Below are 22,791 nucleotides of genomic sequence, written 5' to 3' on the forward strand. Positions count from 1 at the left end.
TTGTAAGTCACTGAATGGGAATGTATGTGTTTGATTTTATTTGCTTTAGCATAGCTGTCCAATGAAATGCAAAGGCATAAGTATGCATTCCAATCTACTGTATAATATTATGCAAGGCTTTAAAATACAAGTAAATAGCATTGCACACTTATATCAAGTCATTTTATTTTTAGGGTAAATAAACAAATAATAAAAAGACAAAACAATATAGATGTCTTAGCAGTTTTTTTTAAATGTGCATTATGAACAAAAAAATAAAATCCTCCAACCAGCATTTAAAGCTCCTATATAGCGAAGATTATTACATTCTGCAGTTGTAACAAGTCTCTCCTTAATGGACTAATCTTACTTCATTAAAGTAAACTATATATATGTTTTTGAATGCTAAATAAGGCACACATTATTGCAAATGCAAAGTTGTATCATGGATTTGGCAGACTCAAGGTAATAATTTCCTTCAACTTCAACACAAAGTTGTTGAATATTTCAATTGATTGCATTGGGCAATTCACTAGTCATTTAACCATATTAACATACAACTTGCATATTCAACATCTATGCTATCTAATTCTATACAGTATGAAAGGATTGAATGCTATATGAAGAGCTCCAAAATGCTCACTTTTAGGTTTTCACTAATACATATATATTACATAATTGATAACTGATTTTGTGTTTGTATTTATACAATAAACCTTTTGAAGAGAAAAACTGATTCTTTAACTGGAAGTAAAGAAGCATGCTTTATTTTAGTTTTTATTCATAGTTCAAGAAAAAACTGCCATCCCCTTTATTCACACATGCAGCACCTACAAACTAACTTTGCTTTTAATTACAGCATGGAACCCCACTGTTAGTATATATTTCATATACTCCTTAACACTAAAACACAGTGAGCTATGCAGTAAGTTTGCAACAGTTTTCAATATAAGCCCCAATTCAGCAAGACACTCAAGTATATGCTACTGTCTCATTTATTTCTGATAGTTTCTAAACAAAACACGCCCAAACTATTATGAAGTAGAAAGACATACAGCTTTCTCTCTATGCATTAAAAAAAATCCTTAGTACCTTATTCTTTCATGTATAAAGACTGGACCCAGTCCAAGCTTTTATACAACTATATGAAATCAATGGAAATTTAAGTATGACTAAACAAGTTCCATTTAACAGCAGTCTTTTCGCATGAGCAAAAAGTCCCAAGTAACCATAATTAGATAAATAATATTAGCCACCAAACAACAGACTGGACACATGCTAAAATCAACTCTTAGTTCACCATCATAAAGCCACAGTTCCTCCATGGGAATGATTTTGTTGGCTTAATAAAGCACCACGCTTAAGTACACAGAACAACTTCAACTTTGATCCTGCAATTGGCTGCATGTGGAATAACTGTACCCATGCAGTTACTTTGGAGTTACCCATGAAGAGAGTTGATCCATCTACCCTACCCTGCAGTAGGCAAACTGATATATATTGCGTGTGTTACATATACTGTACTGTATCAAGCACAGTAGGGCTCTGTTCCCAAACTGAGGCTTCTGGGTGCTGTCTTACACAAAGAAATAAGAAAATATTCAGTTCTCCACCTGGTAACTCCATTGGTATAATCCATTCCAAAATGTAATATTTGAATTTTACATAAAAATCTAAAACCAATATCAGGGCAAAGTTGAGGTTGTTCAGGGGCTGGGTCAGTGAGACCATGCCTATGATGTTGTAATGGTTATATATTATTAATTGCACTAGTTCAGGTCTGGGTTATATGCCAGACTCTCCCAAATTCTTAGCTTCCACCCCTTTTGGAAATAGTGCTGATGGAAAAGAGATTTCTGTAACCATAACAGCAAACAAACAAATTTTGTTTGGAAATAAGTACAAAATGTATGTGTGTGTATCCTATGCAAACACATACTTGTTTCCACACTTGCCATAGAAAGGAAACCATTATATGGCAAGGATCCAATCCTTCACATTATTTCTCTGGCAAATGCTAAAATGTCTGTCAACATCATGTAAACAGGCTGCCAGGGAATTTTGAAGAAAGAAAATGAAAGCTGCCATTTATTCTGTGCATGACACCATTCAAACATTTTTCAAAACATTAAATGTTGCATTGCCATTTAAAATTTTGAATCATTCATCAACATGACATAAGGTGGAATGCACATCCTTATAAATTTAAACAGATCAATCCCACAATGACCTACTAAAAAGCAATCAAGAACCTCAAAGCAGGTAAAGGTGTTATGGGCTATGGCAGATAGTGAACTGCTAAGTGGGTGCTAAACACCACATCTGGTTTTGGTCCTCCAAATGGGACAGTCAGCATTGTGGAAGAGAGATACCGAAGCCAGGACAATTAGTGCTTCTGTGAGTGCCTAACAGGATGGCTACTTAAACAAGTAGCCTCTTAGCTGCCCGGACTTGTTAGATCAGCTTAGATCATTTCGGAGGTTGATGTTCCCTTGTGAATAACAGTCCTATACCAGTAATGATGCAAACCAGGCCTCAGAGTCCTTACTTAGCTGAGCAATAAACAAGCTTTGTCACATAGTACCCTTCATTTCTAAGCAAAGACACCTTGCTTGGGGCACAGAAGAGTTATTTCAGCCATAACTTCCCACTTTTTGTCTTCTATTGGGTGTGGCTTATGGCCAGCTAGAAGTTGCAGACGTGGTGTCAAATTGCACACTCACTCCAGTTCTGAAGTTTCAGTAAAAACTCAAGCAAGAAATAATATCATTTAAACATTCCTTTGAATACATGCTGCTGATCCTAATGATTTGTTGGGTACCTCAGTGTTTGTTGTGTGACAAGTTGGACTTTGGACAAGGTCAGCTCTTGAATCTTGATTATGTTTTTTTCCCCTTGAGCCAGAAGACATTGATTTGTACATCTAGTTTACCTTGTTTTCTTAGCCATTTGTGACACAGTACAACAGTTCCCATCGAAAAAAGTGTCATGTAAATAAATTACAACTTAGGACGTATACATTAAATAATTTTATAAATGAACTTTAAAAATGAAGGAATAAAAAATGCCAGTCCCAGCTTCTATGGCTGTAGTGATTATTCTGATCATGTTGTCATGTGTAATGAAGCACAGTCCCATCATTAATCAAAAGAACCAATCAGATAACTAATTTAGGCAATATTCTTTACCACAGGACATGTCGGTCAGTAAAAATGCATTAAAATAGCAAAAGATCAATAGTAGACACTAGGGACTGTGTTTACAAACCAGTCTTAAACTTTAGGGTATTATATTCTCAGTCATACTGGCCATCTGTTTTTTTAAGGTGAAGGAAAACTTCAGGCAAATGCCAGGATTTTATTTTACCTGATAAAATACATCAGAAGTTTTCTGTTACAAATGTATGAATTGTTTCATTATTTAATGATCTATAAACAAGTGTGCTCAGGCCCCTTCTAAAGGCAGGTAAAATATTAAAAAAAATACAATAGAACTGAACCAAACAACAAATGGTTGGCAATCCAAAGATTTACTGATGTGTGCCTTCAAAATCTTAAGTATGAGCCCGCATCGAATACTATACCTGGCAAACACTTATTTATGTGCTGCCGGAGGCGGCCTTGTGTTTTACATAGTCAATACCTTTATTTAAATGCAGATTAAAAGGACCCTGTTGCTAATGCCAAACCACACTTTTTTTACTTGTTATTCCTTACAATGAGAATTTTCTAAAATTTATTTTAATCTTAAAAATGTGCAGCCTACGTGTGAAATTGCTCTATTAATTTTAATCCTGTTGAAAAGTTAAACAAAAGAAAAGAAGACAAACATGGTGTGAGGAGCTGTTGTAGTCCAGTCACTGTCGCCATTCATGTAGCACTGCTCCTACAGAAGAGTTTCACAGGTTGACTTCGTGGTGTCTGAGAGAGCCAATTCAAGTTGCCTTTGTCAAAAAGAAAGAACAATGATCAAATCCATCACATAGCCGTGGCACTGAGCCACTATTATAAAGTAGAAAAAAAATCCTGGAATTAAGAGCAGAAGCAGCATTCTCAGCACCTCACCTCACAATCACAGTGAGGTACCTTTTAAAACTTTAACATTAAATATGTGAAAGAAGGGACAGAAAGCAAAATGAAGTCAAGCACACCATGAGCAGGCGGGATGTATATAAACTGTATATTTGGAACTTCGCACATGATTTCAGAAATTCTCAGAGGTTCCTATCGCCTTTGAAAAATTAAACTCAAGAACATCTAAGTAAGAGACAGCCCTGCAATAAAGCTAGGCATTTGTCACCTTTAGCTATATTGCTATGGGCAGCTACAATATGCAAAGGCAAACTGGGAGCCCAGCCCAAGGTCTCACTTTTACGTGCCACTATGGCAACTGAAGTCAGGTGCCGTTTTTTAGCAGGTCCTAGATTTGACCACCTACAACCAGTGACAGAGAGTTCTTGGTGCAGGGCTCTTAGCTTATACCACATATCTTCTTTCTTTGGTGGGAGGAAGGCGAAGAGCCTCACGACCTCATTAAGTCAAAGTCATTATGTCAAATTATTTGAAATAATTTTGCTTAAAAAGAAAACATTGAAGCACTAAATTATAATTCACAGACTACCAGTTCTACACAACAAAGTGTATGGACACACACAAGGAACAGTCTCACTACCAGTATTAGAATCAGGAAGCTAATCAAATGGACCCCAAGTACAATTGTTCTTTTTCCTCCACAAATGGGAAATGTCTTCAGGCCTTGTTTTTTAACACTGATTTCAGCAGGATTTTAGAGGCCCCTGAACACAAGAAAGCCCAGATTACTATAATTTGAAGGTAAAGGCTATAAGAGAGGGTCTGTGGATGTGCTCTCTTATTTTGATGATAATCAGGGATCCAGGTTTTCCATTTGACACTAAAAAACATGGTAAAACACGGATTTTCTCATTTCAAGAAGAAAAACCCAGATGTTCTAATTTTAACATTACAATTAAAATTTTAATGTTAAAATTAGAACATCTGGCAGATTTCTGCAAGGGGCTGGGGGGAGTGGGAGGAGGGCAGTCAGGCAGGGGGCTCCATGCACAGCTCCCTGCAAGTAAGTTTAGGTGGGATGGAAAGATTGAGGCTCCCATAGTGAGAGAGAGCGTTGGGCAGGGCTAGGGCTAGAGCTAGGGCTAAGGCTGCTGCCCAGCTGGGCTGGTGCGTAGGGTTTGGAGCCTGGGGCTGGCATGCATGGCTGCAGGGCCCAGGCGGGGAGCAGGATGTAGTGCAGGTGACTTGTCTGGGGAACTGGCTCCTCACCACTGTGCACACTCCCAGGACTCCACTGGGGACATGTGCCCCCTAGATTTGTGAATGGGGCAGGGGTGGATGCCGGCTGCCTGCTGTGGGCTCAGGGCTCCCTACCCTGCTGTCCTCCCCCTGGGGCCTCTGCAGCACTGCGGGTAGGATCTGGCATGGCAGGGCAGAGCAGGGCAGAGAGGCTCAGTGCCACGGCTATGGCAAGGCATCCTCTGCCCACCCAGCACTGCCCGCCTGCCAACTCTGCACTGCCACCCTTGCTGCTGCCAGGCAGCATGGGGTGCCTTGCCATGGCAGCACAGGGCTCCTAGCAGCAGCACTGAGCCTCCTCGCCCTGCTCTACCCTGCCATGCCAGGTCCTGCCAGCTGGGCCATGGAGGCCCCTAGGGGCAGGGCACCAGGGCAGGGAGCCCCAAGCCCACTCCAGGCAGAATACACCCCCACACCATGGGCTCCAGCCATGCCACCCATGGAGGAGGGGGAGACAGGCTTCACTGCAGCAGTTACCACCTCCCATGGGCAGCAGGTGGGGCGCAGATGCTGCGGTGGGGGGTAGGGAGCTGTTGACCCAGGTCCCCGGACCCATAGCCCTAGCAGCTGGGGGTCCCCTCCAGCAGGTCTGGTGGCGGCAGGGGGTTGTGGGTGGGAAGTGAGGGGCACCAGCAGGGCCAGGAGGCTGTGGGTTGGGGGTGAGGTGCACCAGCAGCAACCAGGGGGCTGTGAGTGGGGAATGATGGGCACCAGTGAGGCTGTGGGGCTGTGGGTTGGCAGTGAGGGCCAATGGCATGGGCAGAGCACTATCATGTCAGGGCTGCTTAGCACAACAAAGCAGTGGGGGGATAGCCGCAGCTGGACCTGCATCCTGGTGAGCAAAGGGGGCAGGGGGAGCTCTGATTTTACAGGATAAAAAACACAAAAGCAAATGCCAATATGTATAGGTATTTAGAATTTATTTTATTATAGTAATTGAGACACTAGTAAGCTTCCAAATTGCTTTAAATTTGTCAATATATCCATAAAGCATTGTGTTCAACTGATACCTTTATAGTGGTGTTTCATTTTAAATTGTGAAAAAACATAGATTTGGGGTTTTTAATCATAATTTGTGATTTTTCTTTCTAAATCAGAGAATTTGCAATTTTTAAACAGAGAAAACTAGGATCCCTGGTGATAATGTTAAATGTGCTTAAGGTTAAGCAGGTATCTAAGTACTTTGTTTGATAAAGGCATGGCAAAGGGGCAGCCAGAAGTCTAATATAGCAGCCTGAAACATATCTAGTAATATTTGTTTCCAGAGGGATAAGAGGGCAACTAAGAGGTACTTTAGCTGCTAAGGAGCTCTGTGTTTGGCAAGTATTCTCCTGTTGTTCCGAGGGTTTTCCCTAGATCATATTCATCTTTGTTTTCCTCCAAAAAAACCAAGAACTTATTTTATTGTATGTAATTCAATTACTTGTTTCCACCCAATAAAATAATCTCATGCAAATAAAATCAGGATTTCTTTCCTTTTTTGGCTTGGGTACAGCATCTTTTGTACCCAGCTAAGCAATCTTCACAGTGCTTGGCAATGATCCTGCTTAGAAGGGCAGGATTTAGAACAGATGCAGACTTCTCCATGCCGGGGTGCTACCAAGTTCTCTTTTGATTAGTAGGATGCATAATTGAGTATGACAGAATATAGATTTCTGGCAGAAAATCATTTCTAATGGGAGAAGCCACTTGCTTCATTGCTGTGGACACCCACTTCAATTAAAGGAGGACCAAATCCTTAAGTTAGGATGTTAACCCTGTGACTTCTTCAATATACACCATGGCTGATTTTGCATTCAGGAACCACTGTCTGGTTACAATTATATTATAGAAAACTGACAACAAAATAATTCAAAGCCAGGAAGAGGGGAAAAAAGGTTATCATTATATACCGTTTCAAGCCTAAGTTATTTTTGATCCTACTACCAAGTTTGACTCTAATGACATGCAAATTTTTCAGGTGGCTTCAGGCAGTGTTGACAGCTTTCATGGACAACCACCTCCTTGTAACCCAGTGGTCAGGGACTACTGGTGTAGATGTATGCACAGTGCTTTGTTTGTGCAATTACAGGTACTAAAAATACAAACTGATCACAAAAGTCCTTCTTGACTGTGCTTCTCCCTCCAGCCCAAGTCATCCTTACACTTCGGCCACACAGAAAATTTCTAAAAACTAGAGAATGTTTTCAGTATTGAAAATCTAAAGCCTAGTCCAGGAATGTCTTCCTATCAATTACAGTGGGATTTGGATAAAGCTCATGGTGCTTACCATCTATTACTATAATACTTTGTACACTAGCTATTTCTAAAAATGGTAATAGCAAACAAATTTTATCTCAATTTAACTAAGTCATTTAGTCTTTTAAATTTAGTATTAAAAAGGAGGAAGACAAGGGTGAAGAGGCATCTAATTCATGTATTCCACAGGCAGACAACTCAGATGTTCCAGAGTTGGTGATATCACGATTACTAGTTAAATTTTAATAATATATGATTTCTATAACATAGCTTCTACTCTGAATTCCATGGAAGACTTGCTTCTAAAAGGCAGCAAATTTTAGAGTAAAAGTACATAAAGTGCTAGTAGCTTAACAGGACCTAGTAACATTACAAACCAAGATATGAGGCATATTCATTTGACACTAGCAGGGAATTTTAGATGCAGAATGTCTGAACTGAATATGTCCAAGTTCAAACTGGAATTTAGCCAGCTGCACCACCTTAAAAAAATGAAACAAGTCATTTGAACCAAAAATAACTACGGCCTCCTCAAATTTATGTTTTACAAGTATCTTAGCATAGTATTTCCAGCAATAGTCTCCTCCTAAGATTATTTGGGACATGAGTTCTGCGTTGACTCACAGGGAAGAATACCATCAGCACCACTACCTGATGTATAATGAGTCTCTTTAAACATCCGTTATTGAAACAGTGATGCAGCACAGCTTGTGAGATCTACCAGCACCACAGCATTAACTGGTACAGTTACACTACAAAGTCCTAATAATGCATCTTATAAAAGGATCTTTCAGAGAATCACGATTTCTTAATGTAAGCTTTTAAACAATAATGTCATATATTTCTATTGTACATGCCATGTGCTTAAAATAATAAATGACAATAAACTATAGAACTAAAGTAAATTGTGATGTGTGGCATTGGTTAATTTTTCATTTGCAGAGCTGAACATTTTTCATCAAAAACTATTTTAAACAAAAAGCTGAGTTTACACAAAAACCTGGAAATGCAGGATTTGGGGCTTTTTTGCTTTCCTCAAAAAAAACCAAACAAACCTGATTTTGTTGGAAAACTGAGCCAAAGTGTTCCAGAGAAGGAAAAAAATAATTCTATTAGCTCTTGGAAAAACGTGTACTGGTGGAGTTGACCGTCAGAGAATAAATAGAAAATGGTAAACCAACTCCCTTAATAAAAGCATGAAGCAAGAAATTCTAACCTAAATGCCTGTGTACAAGATGGCATAACTGTTGTAATGCATAGGAAGCCTGCACTAGCAGAGAACCCATGTTATGACATTCATGCAGGATCCCTTTGCAGAGAGTATCAGTGTGTGACCAAAAGCAGTGGCTAAGTTCAACAAGTCTTAGCCTCCTAAAGAACTGAGACACTGGCAGCCTGCATTATTTGAAGACTGCCTTAAGTTACATGGGGAAACCAGATCCATACAAAGCTGTTTTAAGATACAAGCAACTCAATGGCCAATATTATAAACTATGCTCTTGTGTTGTGCTATATGGTCCTCAGATATAGCCAAGTACCTAGCCCACCATTTGGAAAAATAACTTGAAAAAATAGAAAAAAAAAGAAAGGATGGCTGTTCGTTGAACTGTCAAATGCTGCAAATATGTTTTCCTGCAGAGAAACAAGGAGCCCCAAAGAACCTCAAATCCTTCTAGTCCTGGCTTATCCCCCACGCTGGCAGAAAATAGTGCTTTATACATGACCTCAGTTTGTGATAAGTGATAGATAGTACAGATTCCAAAACAGACATGTTTCTGCACACTGAAAGGCCATCTTAAAACTGGTGCATCTTAAAAACAAGTGTTTTTAAAGTTCGAGAAATTTTATGACAGGGTCCAGCAGAAACAGATGTTCCCTGCGAGTCGCTTCTCCCATCCCACACATCTTTGAAACAATATTCAAATTCCGTTTGGCACTTATCCTGATATTTTTTCCCAAGATAACACAGTTGTAGGAAAACGTGTCTCTTATCTCACTGCTATAAATATAATAGTAATATTAGAAGATGTCACTCATATTAAATCTAAGAAAGTGAGACCATGATAATCATGCATAGTTTTATGTTAATACCCTACTAATATCCTTACCTTGTGCACACTGCCTTGCTTGCATTAATAGATAAATTAATTTGTGAAAACTTCACTTTGCTAAAGATTTTACACCTGTGGAGTTATCTGGCAGGTCCTTTACCAAGGTGATATTAGAGTGAAGGTTTTGATTTCCCAAATGCAGACAACAAGCTATAGTTGGTATAAACTGGCCTATGTCTAGGGTGACCATATGGGACTATGGAAAATCCAAGACTCTGCCCACTGCAGCTGTTGCAGGCAAAGCAGGAACAGCCCCACACTGCCCCTGCCCCTGCCACAACTTGGGCAGCCTCCAAGTTAAGCTCAGAAAAGGGAAGAGGCAGTGAATGGGGAAGGAGAGATATCCCCACAGAGAACAAGAGCCCCTCTATCCACCCCCAGCGTGATCCTGCCACCCAAAGGGATCCAAGTGACAGAGTCCAGGCTCCATGAACATTGTGTGCCTTCCAAGGCTGAGGGAGCACAGCGACCATGCACAGGCGGCAGCGGCAGTGTTGGCATTGGGGGCATGGTGGTGGCGAGCCAGGAGCAAATGCTGACTGGTGTCAGCCCACAGACACCACCAGCAGAGTCAGCGGAAAGGGGATATGGCAAGCGCCGACTGCCTGCTATCTCAGGGGGTGCACTTGCACCTGTGTGCACCTCCTACATGTTGCAATGCCAGGTTCCACACCTGTTCCAGCTATACACTGCCAGAGCAGAGCCTGGAGCCACCCCACCAAACACAGGTCTCTGGCAGCTAGGTACGCAGGAGAGCGGGAAGGACCACGTGGCTTCCTAGTCCCAGCTTCACTAGGATGCAAGTCAACTGGGGCTGCAGTCCCAGGGCAAGGCAGGGATCCACACTTCACTCAGGGCAGGGGTACAAAAGAGACATACACCTGATGGAAGGGAGGGGCCATCACCAAGTAGGATTATACCTCCATTGCTCAAGACTATAGGGGGGCTGTCAGGAAGGCTAAGGCAGAGACGGAACTAGGACTAGTGAACAGGATCAGAGATAACAAGAAGCCCTTTTTTAAAAACATAGGGAGTAAAAAGAAAGCACCAGGTAACGTGGGGTCCCTGCAGGGCATGTTTGGCAATCTGGTGGTTGCACCAGATGATAAACCTGACCTCTTTAACAAATTCTTTGCCTCCATTTTTCTGAGCAGAAACTGGGACAACCCCCCCACAGGGATTCTGGATGGACTCAGGAGAGCCACAGCCAGGTCTAGGGTCAGAGAGGACCTAGTTAGGGAACTTCCGGTAGGGCTGCATGTGTTCAAATCAGCAGGTCCAGATGATCTCCACCCCAGGGTACTGAGGGAATTGGCGGAGGTCATTGGACCCCTGGCTGGCTTTATGAGCACTCATGGTGCTCTGGCCAGGTGCAAGCAGACTGGAAAAGGGCCAATGTGGTCCCCATTTTCAAAAAAGGGAGGAAGGAGGACCCGGGAAACTGAGGGACTGTTAGTCTTACCTCGGTCTTGGGGAAGCTCTTTGAGAAAATTATCCAGGAGCACATCTATGAGGGACCAGCAGGGGAGATTATGCTTAGGGGCAACCAACATGGGTTCATTAGGGGCAGGTCCCGTCAGACCAACCTAGTTGCCTTCTATGGCCAGGTCACAAAATCCTTAGATGTAGGTGTTACGGTGGATGTAGTCTTTCTGGACTTTAGGAAAGTCTTCGACACTGTCTCTCACCCCAGGCTCATTAAAATAATTAGGCAACTGTGGTGTTGATGCCTACACAGTAAGATGGGTTGCAAACTGGCTGGAGGGCCACATCCAGAGAGTGGTAGTGGATGGGTCATTTTCAACCTGGAGAGACATGGGCAGTGGGGTCCTCCAGAGCTTGGTCCTTGGGCCTGCACTGTTTAACATCTTCATCAGCAAGTTGGACAAGGAAGTGAAAAGCACCTTGTTCAAATTCTCAGATGATACTAAAATGTGGGGAGAGGTGAGCATGCTAGAAGGAAGGGACAGGCTACAACTGGATCTGGACAGGTTACAGGGGTGGGGGGATGAGAATAGAATGGGATTCAATACTGACAAGTGCAAGGTGCTGCACCTAGGGAGAAAGAACCAGCAGCAACCTACAGGCTGGGGAACTCCCTTCTCATCAGCAAAGAGGCAGAAATGGATCTTGGAGTATTATTGATTCCAAGATGAACATGAACTGCCAATGTGAGGACGTGGTCAGTAAGCCCAACCACACCTTGTCATGCATCCACAGATGCGTTACAAGCTGGTCCAAGGAGGTGATCCTCCCCCTCTATATGACATTGGTCAGGCTGCAGCTGGAGTACTGCGTCCAGTTCTGGGCATTGCACTTCAAGAGGGATGTGGACAGCATCAAGAGAGTCCAAAGAATGACCACTCGCACGGTCAGGGGGCAGCAGGGCAAGCCCTACAAGGAGAGGCTATGGGATCTGACCCCACATGAGAAGGCTGAGGGGGAATCTGGTGGCCATCTATAAAATTATGAGGAGAGACCAGTGGAAATGGGAGAGTCCCTGTTCCCCCAAGCACTACCAGGAGTAACTAGGAATAACGGCCACAAGATGACAGAGAGTGGGTTCAGACTAGACATCAGGAGGCGCTACTTCACAGTCAGGGCAGCTAGGATCTGGAACCAACTTCCAGGGGAAATGGTGCTTGCTCCTACCTTGGGGATCTTCAAAAGGAGGCTCGATAATCACCTAGCTGAGGTCATTTGACTCCAGCATTCTCTCCTGCCCATGGCAGGGGGTTGGACTTGATGATCGGCTCAGGACCCTTCCAACCCTACCAGCTATGAAACTAGAAGCCACCCAAACCCCATCCCCCTAGGAAGCCCCTTCCTCACCTGAGCTTCATATGACAGTGCCTAACTGGTCCTGACTGCACTGGGCTGCAAACTTCTCACACACAGCAGAGTCAGTCAGGGACAGTTTTATGGGTGGGCAGTGTGGGCAACCACCCAGGGCACCATGGTCTGAGGGGTTTGCACACGTGTGAACAGCCCACACTCGGGAGGAGCTGGACCAAGCATGTGAGAGTGGGGTGGCACCAATCCAAGACATTTGTCCAAATGTTCATCTACTGGCCCAGATGCCAGGACACTATGAAATCCAGAACTGTTCCAGAGAAACTGGGCCATATGCATGGGTGAAGGGAGAAAATATCATTTGGGGGGGCTGAGCACACGTGTGTGTGTGCACCTATGTGTGTGCATGCACACACTCAGACCCCGCCCCCCCCCCCGCCCAGCAGGTAAGTCTCTGGAATGAAAGGAGCAAAGGAGAGGGAAGGTGGGGGGCATATTGAGACCTGAACAGTGAGTGAGGGAGTGGGGAAGAGGCAGGGGGGCAGGTGTTGGGATGGGTGGAGCCCAGGCAGCTCATCCAGGGCTCCTGCTGATATGCGCACCATGGGAGGCATGTGCCCCCTGGATTTGTGTGTGGGGCTGAGGCAGGCCACCACTGTGGGCTGGGCTCTGTACCCTGTTACTGTTGCCCCGAGAGACACGCGATGCCAGCATCCCACGTCTGCCAGGCTGCGCGGTGTCCCCTGCCCACCTGACAGAGGCACAGCCTGCATGTCTGAGTCTCTTCACGCCCCTTTCCCCACTTCACTGCAGCTGCCTGGAGCCCACACCCGGGCTGCCCTGCGGCCCTCTGCGCTGCCACCACTGCCCGTGGTTGGGAGGACTAGGCCCTGTTAGCCCCGGCCTTCCACCACCTATGGGCATATGGTCTCCCTACCTATGTCCCACTGAAGATAATGAGGCTAGGAAAATTTATGCTGGTTGAAAATCTGGCCCAATATAAACTGAAATGCTAATTTCCAATGTAAATCTATGACAAAAGTACTGAAAGATGGAGGAGGAGGTGAACCTTTGAAGAATTTTTAAATGCTTTTCTGTCAAGAGTAGAACATGTAAATAAAGGTAGATTGAAAGACACCAACTATGTCACATTATCTTTTACATGTGAAAGAACTTCAAAAAACAAAAGAATGGGATGTGTGTGTGTGTGTATATATTATACAGTTTAATAACTCTGCTCTAACTACAAATTAATTCAAATCTTGTACTTGCATTAAAAATGAACTCTATCTATTTTATGTTGATCATTAACTAAGAATATTTCACACCAGAGATTTGTCATATTAAGGAGAATTGAAACCACTTATATCAATTAATTGTATTATACATAATCTCTACGTAGATTACCAAAAATAATTTAGATTCTACATTAAGGAAGTATTAAATACAAATTCTTTAAGGAGTCATGGCCCAAACTCCTATTTGAATAATATTTGGGGATGAAGGGACAAAGGAAAGAGATGAAAGAAAAAGAGGCAGTAACCCAGAACTGTTTGCAAATTTTACAAATACAATTTTCTGTTGAGAAATGCCATTTCATCAAAACCTAAACATTTGCTCAAATATATCACTTTCATTAGGGAGGGATTTTCAACTCTGAAGCAAAAGTTCTAAATCTTTCAAGAACAAGGGTGAGAACTCCTGTTGTTTTTAGTAGGGGGGAAGGTCAGAGGTACCCCAGTCAGATAATTGCCTAGACAACTAATAGAGATTTGTAAGACTGAGATTCCAGTTTCTGCTCTAAATTAGGCAGAGAACAGAACTGAACCTGATTCTCTCATGTCTCAGACATGTGCCTGAACAACTAAGCTATTGGCCATTCTAATATGTTGCTCTCTGTCCTGTAGCGTTCCTCTTTTCCCCCATAAAAGATTCAGATATCTTGTGTTTGTTCTTATAGGACTGAGGAAAAAAACTTCAAAACCTTGACATTTTTCATGAAATGGAATTATTGATAAGAGGCACCCATGAACACTGTGAAAATAAAGGTAAAAAGATATTAAATAATCAAAAAAAGAAAGTTCACTTTCTGTCAGAGGTTATGATGTCAAGGACTCAAGAACTCAGGAGTCTGTAGAAACAGGAACTCTGAAGACCCCACTGAATAAATAAATCACTGAAGCAAAGAGATGGGCCCTGTAACAACCACCAAAATATTTGGAACTATCTAAAGATGACAATTGAATGTGATATCCTCCACTCCAAATACAATGTCTGGTGACCACTTCATCAGGAAAGGAGAGGAACATGACAATGTTGGATTCAGGCAAGGGTATCAAATTCATCTGGCCCCGGAGACCAAATGAATGGTGTTGGTATGGTCCCTTTTAGGTGCAGTGTTAGGTGCAGATCCTGCACCTGTGGCACCTGCTCCAAAGCCATGCTGCAAGCAACATCCATTCCAGCTAGTCCTCAATCTGCACCTAACACTGCGCTTTACATGGCTGGACTTGATGCCATTTGCAACATGGGTCCTGGGACAGACAGTGCATGTGGTGTGGATGCCAGACTGGCTGGAATGACCACTGTGTGTAGTGTGGGTCCTAGAGGGGCTGCTGTGAGGAAATCCATGTGGAGTGGGTCCTGAAGCAGCTGGAGTAGGCACCACGTGTGGTGCAGGTCCCAGTCCCCGAGCACTGGGCTGGTCCTGTGCATGCCACATGCAGTTTGTGGGTCCACTTTGAGACCCAGGGGCAGCATCAGGGCTGGACAACAGGCCTGTGTGGGCTGGATCCAGCATGTGTGCCACATGTTTGATTCCCCTGGTTTAGGGAAACAGGGGCATGAATTTCTGTTGCCTATAACTGAGCAAAAATAAGCAAGCTGCACCTGTAGGCAAGAGGTTATTAAAAGTTATACGGGAAGTAACCTGTAAAAATAGCAGTAACTAGAGTATTAGCAAACCAGCCATTAGGGCTGTATGAAATTTCACCAGCTGTTTCATTTTGATGCTGTTTAGACTCTTTTTGAGCTCAAAACATTGAAATCAAAATGAAATGAAGGGCTTTGAAACAGCCTCAAAACGAAATGAGGGCAATCCAAACATTCCAAAAGTTCTGAAATGTTTTGAGTTCAAAGCTGAAGCTGGGCTTGCCTGCAGGGAAACAGAAAGTAAGGAGAGGGAGGGGGAAAAGGCGGGAAGGACTGCTCTGATATTGATTGTGACAGTTTGGCTACCTGATATGCTGCTGGTGCTACTGTGCTGCTTACTAAGTTATTACCTGTCATCATTTAAAGTGGTGGACTAGAAGAGGCTGTAGGGGAGGAGGAGAAGGCCTCATTGGGGCACACTACCATGTCACGTAGATGCCCCAACACCTTACACACACACAGACAGTCATACGTCATGAGTTTTGCTTGTCAGCAGCTTGAAGTGCAGTTTCCCAGAAACCCCTATACCCACCTCCTTGAAACTAGGTAGGCGTCATGGCTTCAGAAGGGGCTATCATCCCAGCTGTTTTCATTCAAATCTGCCACAAAATGACAATGTTATAGGCAATTTTGTGCTTCCCCATTATAGCCTATGGGCGAAATACCAAAACAGTGTCGAAACAGTGAAATAGTTTCAACAAAATGAAACAGGACAGTAGTTTCAAAGTGAAATGAAACTTGAAATCAAATACTGTCCTGTAGAAATGACGAAATGGAAGTTGAAATGAAACAGTGCTGTTTCGCACAGCCCTACCAGCCATACTGCTTCCTATGATGTTGCAATAGGACAGGATGTATAGAGAGGGAAACGTCTGTAAACATTTACACAATGCTTCAAATTAAGTCTGTTTCAATCATACTTACAGCAGAAAGAAGCTAGATACACCAGACGCCTCATTCATTGAAAATTATTCACTGAGCTCCAGTAGCAGCAGTAACACTGATGATCTGGAATGAGCAGTAGAAAACAGCATAAGTGGCTTCACCATGAAGATATGAAGTCCATATGAAAATATGAAGTCTTGTGTTCAGGAGTATGTGTCACATGAGCTAGCAGGAAGAACCTGGATCTGTTCAGCTGCCAGAATCAATGTATTTGACGAAACCCTCTATAACAGTGATTCTCAATTTTTATTTACTCACTCCATCACGCCTTGTCAGGCTCAAGGCATCCCTCCACAACTGTGGTGAATTGAGTGGCATCCCATTTAAAACATTTTTTTCAAACATTATTTATTACAATGTTTACCTCCTTGCAGGGGGACCAGACAGTAGGGGTGGGGAAGTGGCCAAGCAGGTAAAGCTTGATCCCGTTCTCCTCCTCATACCTGCAGCCTGAGACTGCCCTTACCTGTTTATATCCTCACACTTCTTGTGGCCCTCTTCAAAGGCTCTTGTGACACTCCCAGGTGCCCTAGCAACTTGGTTGAGAATCATCTCCCTACAACAATGTTTTCACAACAGAACATGAATACAGAATGTTTCCTATACATACATTCAGCCCAGGTGTTGTGGTGCAGGACGTAATATTCATCTTTAACCTGACATGGCTGGTCCATTGAAAAAAATCTCTGAATAAGTTGGCAAGGTGTCTCTGTACCTAAACATCCTGCAGCCTGAAAGAACAAAGAATCTGGAGGCTGCACATGGTCAAGGGAAAAACAATAACCCACATCCCTGCAGAGGGCAAATTTGCTTGCAGTATTTTAACACTGACTATGTAACCCATCAGCAGCAACTAACTGCACAAGCAATACTTAGAGAAAGGTTTTGGTAGAACTTTCCAGAACTTTTACTGGCAATATACTCAACTTCTGAGGAGAAATGCACCACAACAGACAATAGGGATTTTGACATGAGCTAGTTAGCTAACAAATAAAAATAAACAGACCTTGGTAAAGTGAACTACTAGTGAAAAAAAGTGAACTACTAGAGAACTTCCATTACTATTATATGCTCTACATATCAGAGACAACAAAAACATAAGCAAAAATGCACTGTTTCCAAATATTCCTTACATCAAACTCTATTACTCAGATATCATTGCTCGAACTATCTTATAAAATGGATAATCATTTGTTCTTTTTTTTTATTTGTAAACTCAACCTTTATCTGTGGCCAAATGCAAAAAAGGTGCCATTGTTTAACAAAACTGCCACCTAGTTCAGAAATAGACCTTTGAAACCAAGTAGATTAATAATTTCTAGTTATTATATCTACCAGAGATCCTCTCTGCCAACTGCCTAGAAGCTTATGGGCTCTGAGCTTCCATGGAAAAACCACAACTACCTTCAGGGACTAGAGAAGCAACAAATGCTTATTTTGCAAACCAACAGCTCCTTTGGGTAAACTGAAACTTTGTTAGCAGTAACCAGGTGAAATGGGTTGCTTTCAGTAATTAGAGATGTATTGTAGGGCTGTAATTAGAGACATGGCGTAATTAGAGACGTATTGTAGGGCTGTGAGAAGCTTTGATAGCCGATTCAATTTTAGGAGATTCAACCTGATTCAGGGATCAAATCTCTGAATCTCAATTGAATTGGGAGACCAATTAAAAGCTCCGAATCAATTTGAGGCATCCGAATCGATTCAGAAATAATTCAGAAAAGATTCGGTGATTCGGCCATAAACTAAACACGCAGCTGACACAGCTGCCTCCAGCTGGTAAATCTGTTGGGGTTGGGGGAAGACGAAAAGAAGAAGGGGGAGGGAGGGATTGGGGCTGGGACAAGCCACCCAGGGCAAGGGGGTGCATTACTTGGGGACAGGGGTGGGGGGCGTGGGCATGGCAGTGCAGGGAGCAGGGGCTCTGCCCTGCTGCTGCTTGCCCCCTTCTATGTGGATCGAGCTGCTCCCACATCCCGCCACCCCCCTCCCGCCCCAGCCAGGAGCAGGGCAAAGCCCCTGCTCCCAGAGCTGCTACACCTGCATCCTGCACCTGCCACCCCCTCCCCAAGCAATGCGCCCCCCCCCGCCCCAATCCCTGGGCAGCTGGTCCTAGCCCCAATCCCTCCCTCCCCCACACCCCTTCTCTCTCCACTCTCCCAACCCCACCAGACTTACCAGCTGGAGGCAGCTGTCAGCTGCCTGTTCAGTCTATGGCTGAATCTCCAAAGCTGTGCCAAATCTTTCAGATCTGATTCTGCCAAATCAAATTGGGAGTGATTCAAATCTCCAAATTGAATCACTGTCCTCTGCATCGGCCGAATCCAAATCCAAAGCAAATACTTGCTGCTTCACACAGGCCTAGTGTATTGCAGCTCACAAGTCCTAAGGGTGTCCCAGAGAAATAGTGGAAGTCTAATAATAATAAGGGCATGGAAAAAAGACATGTTAATAAAAACATATTTTATATCTTAGAAGGCAGTTTACATACTTGTTTGTAAAATATTCAACTCCAGTAATGTTTTTTAATGCAAAACTGTGCTTTGTTCTATTCATTTTAAAAAGAAAATGTTGACGCTGTTTTCAATAACATTTTATAGTAATTTTTCATTTACTAAAAAAAAGGTCAAAGCAGATTTTGATAACATTTTCAATAGATATTTTCCATCCTTGCCCCCAAAATTGTGAACAGTACTGAAAACACAAAATGGTCCATATTAAATAAAAGCTAACTCCAATGTTCCATTTTTGTCTCAACTGAAGACTCAATTTTTACCATATCTGTTTGTTTGTATTCATACTTTTTCCTACATACATTTGATTATCTTAGGAACAACAGGATAAAGTAGTGGAACTTACAGCTGAAGCTACAAATATTTCACTAGCTGTGACAGTTCTACAAAACTTTTAGAGTATTTCGAGTACTAACTACACTTCCTATAAAAGTCGCAGTATAAAAATTTGATTTTTTTTTTATTTGTTCTAGTATAATAAAGAGACTTCAGAATATATGAGTATTCTATTACAGCAATGGGAGGAACATTGGTTTTAGACCAATAATCTAAATAATACTCAGGTAGAAAAAATAATGTCTTCCTCAAATAAGACACTACTAAAACTTAATGCAATCATTGATAATCAAGGTAAATCACATTTTAAGTATCTGAATATACACAATGTGCATGTATGCATTGCAAAGCAAAATCATGGCATGCCTTTGCAAACTTATAAAGTTTGTAAAGTAGTTTTTTTCTTGCAAATGATTGCAAAATTCTAGCAACCATCTTTTCATTTAAAAGGTAGGGAATAACCTTTAAATATTTTTTAAAATTTCCTTGGAGCATGCATTTTAACACTATCCTCCAAGTATGTAGTCTTGCTGGCCTTACTCCAAAAAAGGAACTTTGTTAACAAACTTCTTACTTTCATTCTGATGATGCAATCTCTATGTGGCCATAAATTTTACAGGTACAGAAAAATGACCTCTAATTTCACTCACCTAAGTCAGGCAAAGATCACTGTCCATAAGATACTCACAGAAAGCAGCCTCTTATATCAGAAGCTTATTTATGTTTATAGTTTGTTTTACTGTTAAAATCACCTATCTTGCAGCTCTGAATCCCTGAACCAGTGTCCTCATTCCCAGTGACTGAATTAAGTGCAGCTTCGGGGGAAGGGTCTTAAAGTGATAGCACACGAAGAAAGGCATGTTAAATAAGTCCTGTAGTACATATAGATTTACCTTGATACACACTGGTCACTGAGCATAATCAGTTACTAGCATATTTATTAGGAATACTTATAAGTAAACCATCTGAGAATACATGTGACATTACAGACAACTTCTCTTGGCTTAGCAGAGGAAGGATGGGTTTCCTCTTAAGTATGTGCTCTCTCTTTCCAAATTGAACTGCTCTCGCTTATTTAAACTGGAGCATTGTGCAGCTCAGGTACTGTGGAAAGGCATCCAAAATATTTACTCTGAACCTCACTTGAACTGAGACTAGGATGTGAGATCTAGGGTATTTGCACACTTCAGTCTATACTTCCGTAAGTTCAGCAAAGGTGGACTGAGGTTGTTTGCACAGCTGGTCAACTGGCAAATTCATCCTCACTCCAGCTGGAAGACTGGCTCTCTCCCAGCTACTACCAGGTCTGTATTCTTAATTAACAATGGGGAGGAATTTATTGTTTGAGAGAGGGCATCCATAGAGGATTTCATATTTCCCTTCAAATCGTTTGACCATGGAGCTCGAAACAAACCTATAGGCTAGGGACAGAAATTGCACACAGACCAATTTAAGCGATCAGAAATTGGTTGAAATCACTTCAAATCAAATCAAATCGCACCAGGGTGGGTGGGCTAGCTTTGGCCTAAGCTGTCTGCTTCAGCTGAGTTGGGAGGCATGCTCTAGTGACCCCTGGCTCCTGGCCTGGGCCTCTGCAGGCACGTGGCTGCATTTCCAGACTCAAAAGTGAAGGTCTATTTACTTGCTTATCACTTCAAATTATACAGCTAAGACTAACCCGAGAAGATTGAATAGATTCAACCATGGGCTTTTTGACTATCTGTTTCATGAATACCATTGTCAAGAGAATTGGGCAGGGCTTGCAGAGTCCTCCTAGAGTGAACTTGCCTGATTCATCATTGTGTTTCTAAACTTGGGGTCTGATTCTCTTCTCATTTCTACTGATGTAAAGCAGGCAAAACCACATTGGACTCACACTATGGAAAGACAATTCTTGAATGTCTTTACACCAGGAAATCGGATAAAATTAGAAATAGACAGATAATACTGATCTTAATTAAACCAGTTCTTGTTTACTCTCTACCACCTACTTTGTCTACTGTTTTCTTTCAAGTAATTCATACAACTCCTCTTTTCCACCCACTCGACACTTTAACTGACATTTGATTAAGAAATAAATTTATACCTAATAAGAAAACTATTGTTTAAATAAGCAGTAATACTTTAAATTAAGCACTTTAAATACACCTAATTATGCATTTAATTTAGATTTATCAGGACAGGCATTGTATGCTAACTAAACACAATTAGACAGTTTAAAAGGTATTTATTGAGGTCTAACAACTATGTAGAACATAAGTATTTGCTACAAGGCTGGCAAATGTTATAATTTGTTATTTACTTTACATACCAGTAAATTTAAAAAATATATATTTAGTTGTGTTAGGCACAGTGGCATTACATAGTTGCTTTAATATATTTATTTCCATTATATATAACCACACCAATGGTGTATATATATCACATTATTTTTCACAACAGGGCATCACTTTAAATAATGATGCCAGGGGAGTTCTCTAAGGCCCTCGCACACAGAAGTTTATAGTCCGTTTCCCATGGAAATACGAACTGACTTACAGTGCCTTGCTAGATTTTTTAAATTTGTTTGCCTGCTGGCAGCTGGACCTGGCTGAAACTCAACATTTCTGGTTCACAAGACATTTCAGCATTCCGATTTGCAACGAAGAGACCTTTTTCAAATCTCCCCCCAAACTTCTAGTGCTGAGAAACTTTTGTTTTGGAAAGCTCAACCCCACTAAAATATGCTGCCCACTACCAGGCAACAGTGAGACTGATTAGAATCATGTCTCTTTCAGTCAATATCTGCTGGGGTTTCCCTGATCCACAGCGCAATGACAGCCCTGCTATAGAGGTGGGGGACCTAGAGCTACCAGCTAGATCTCTGAGAGTCAGGTGACCGAGAAGTCTCAATGCCCTGTGGTCCCTAGCCCCAGGGGACTTTGGGGCTACTCTGGATCCATGGACACTGGAAATCTCTGACTAAGAGAAGGGCAATGGCCAACAGCAGCAGAATGTGAAGCCTGGATTTCCTTCTTCCAGGAAAGTGTGTACAGTGAGAATGTCTAGAGTGGCAGATTTTGGCAGGCTGCTGAAGACCCAGGCAGGTGACCTGGCAGGAAATCAGGCAAGTTTCCAAGGAAAATCTGCTTAGCAGGCAGCACTCTGTTGGAAGATTCATTGAAAGCCAGATGTTTCCATGAAATGTTTTGCTTTTGACAAATCGGCACTTTCTGATGGAAAAACATGCCGTCAGAACATTTCTGACCAGTTTGACTAGCAACTGCTGCAGCGAGGAATCCCCAGCCTGCAACTGAGGAGGTTATGACAGTGTTTCAGATACAACTTACCAGGTGGCATCTCCCACTAGCTCTGCCTGCCCCCACTTCATCTTCCTTCAGAAGATAAAGCAGCTGCCTGCCATTGTCAACTATTTCATAGATGAACCTGTCTCTATCTCTCTCTGGTTAGATGATAACTGAATGATGGATGAACAGGGAGAGATGCCTTAAGTGGAGATTGCCTCCATTCCACAGGCCATCTGTCCTTCTCAACTCCTTCTTCTTCCCCTAAACTTGATTCTAGAAAATAAAATCAGGCATAGCAAGGGCAAACATATGTACAGGGTGCCCCAAC

The 22,791-nt window shown here is 42.3% G+C and overlaps 1 long non-coding RNA gene across 2 annotated transcripts; it reads right to left on the reverse strand.

Moving 5' to 3' along the window:
- Positions 1-221: 221 nt before the first annotated feature.
- On the reverse strand, positions 222-19,958 carry LOC149857186 (uncharacterized). Of its 2 annotated transcripts, XR_016444165.1 has the most exons (5): positions 19,827-19,958; positions 18,506-18,742; positions 16,307-16,390; positions 15,915-15,981; positions 222-3,922 (listed from the first exon to the last, which is right to left on the reverse strand). It is a non-coding gene; the product is annotated as an uncharacterized LOC149857186 (long non-coding RNA). The 2 variants fall into 2 exon arrangements; XR_016444166.1 differs by lacking the exon at positions 15,915-15,981.
- Between the last annotated feature and the right edge of the window lie 2,833 nt (positions 19,959-22,791).

Source organism: Crocodylus siamensis, chromosome 9 (genome assembly GCF_052110815.1).
Source record: "Crocodylus siamensis isolate JL-2025a chromosome 9, ASM5211081v1, whole genome shotgun sequence".
In the NCBI taxonomy this organism is placed as follows: domain Eukaryota; kingdom Metazoa; phylum Chordata; order Crocodylia; family Crocodylidae; genus Crocodylus; species Crocodylus siamensis.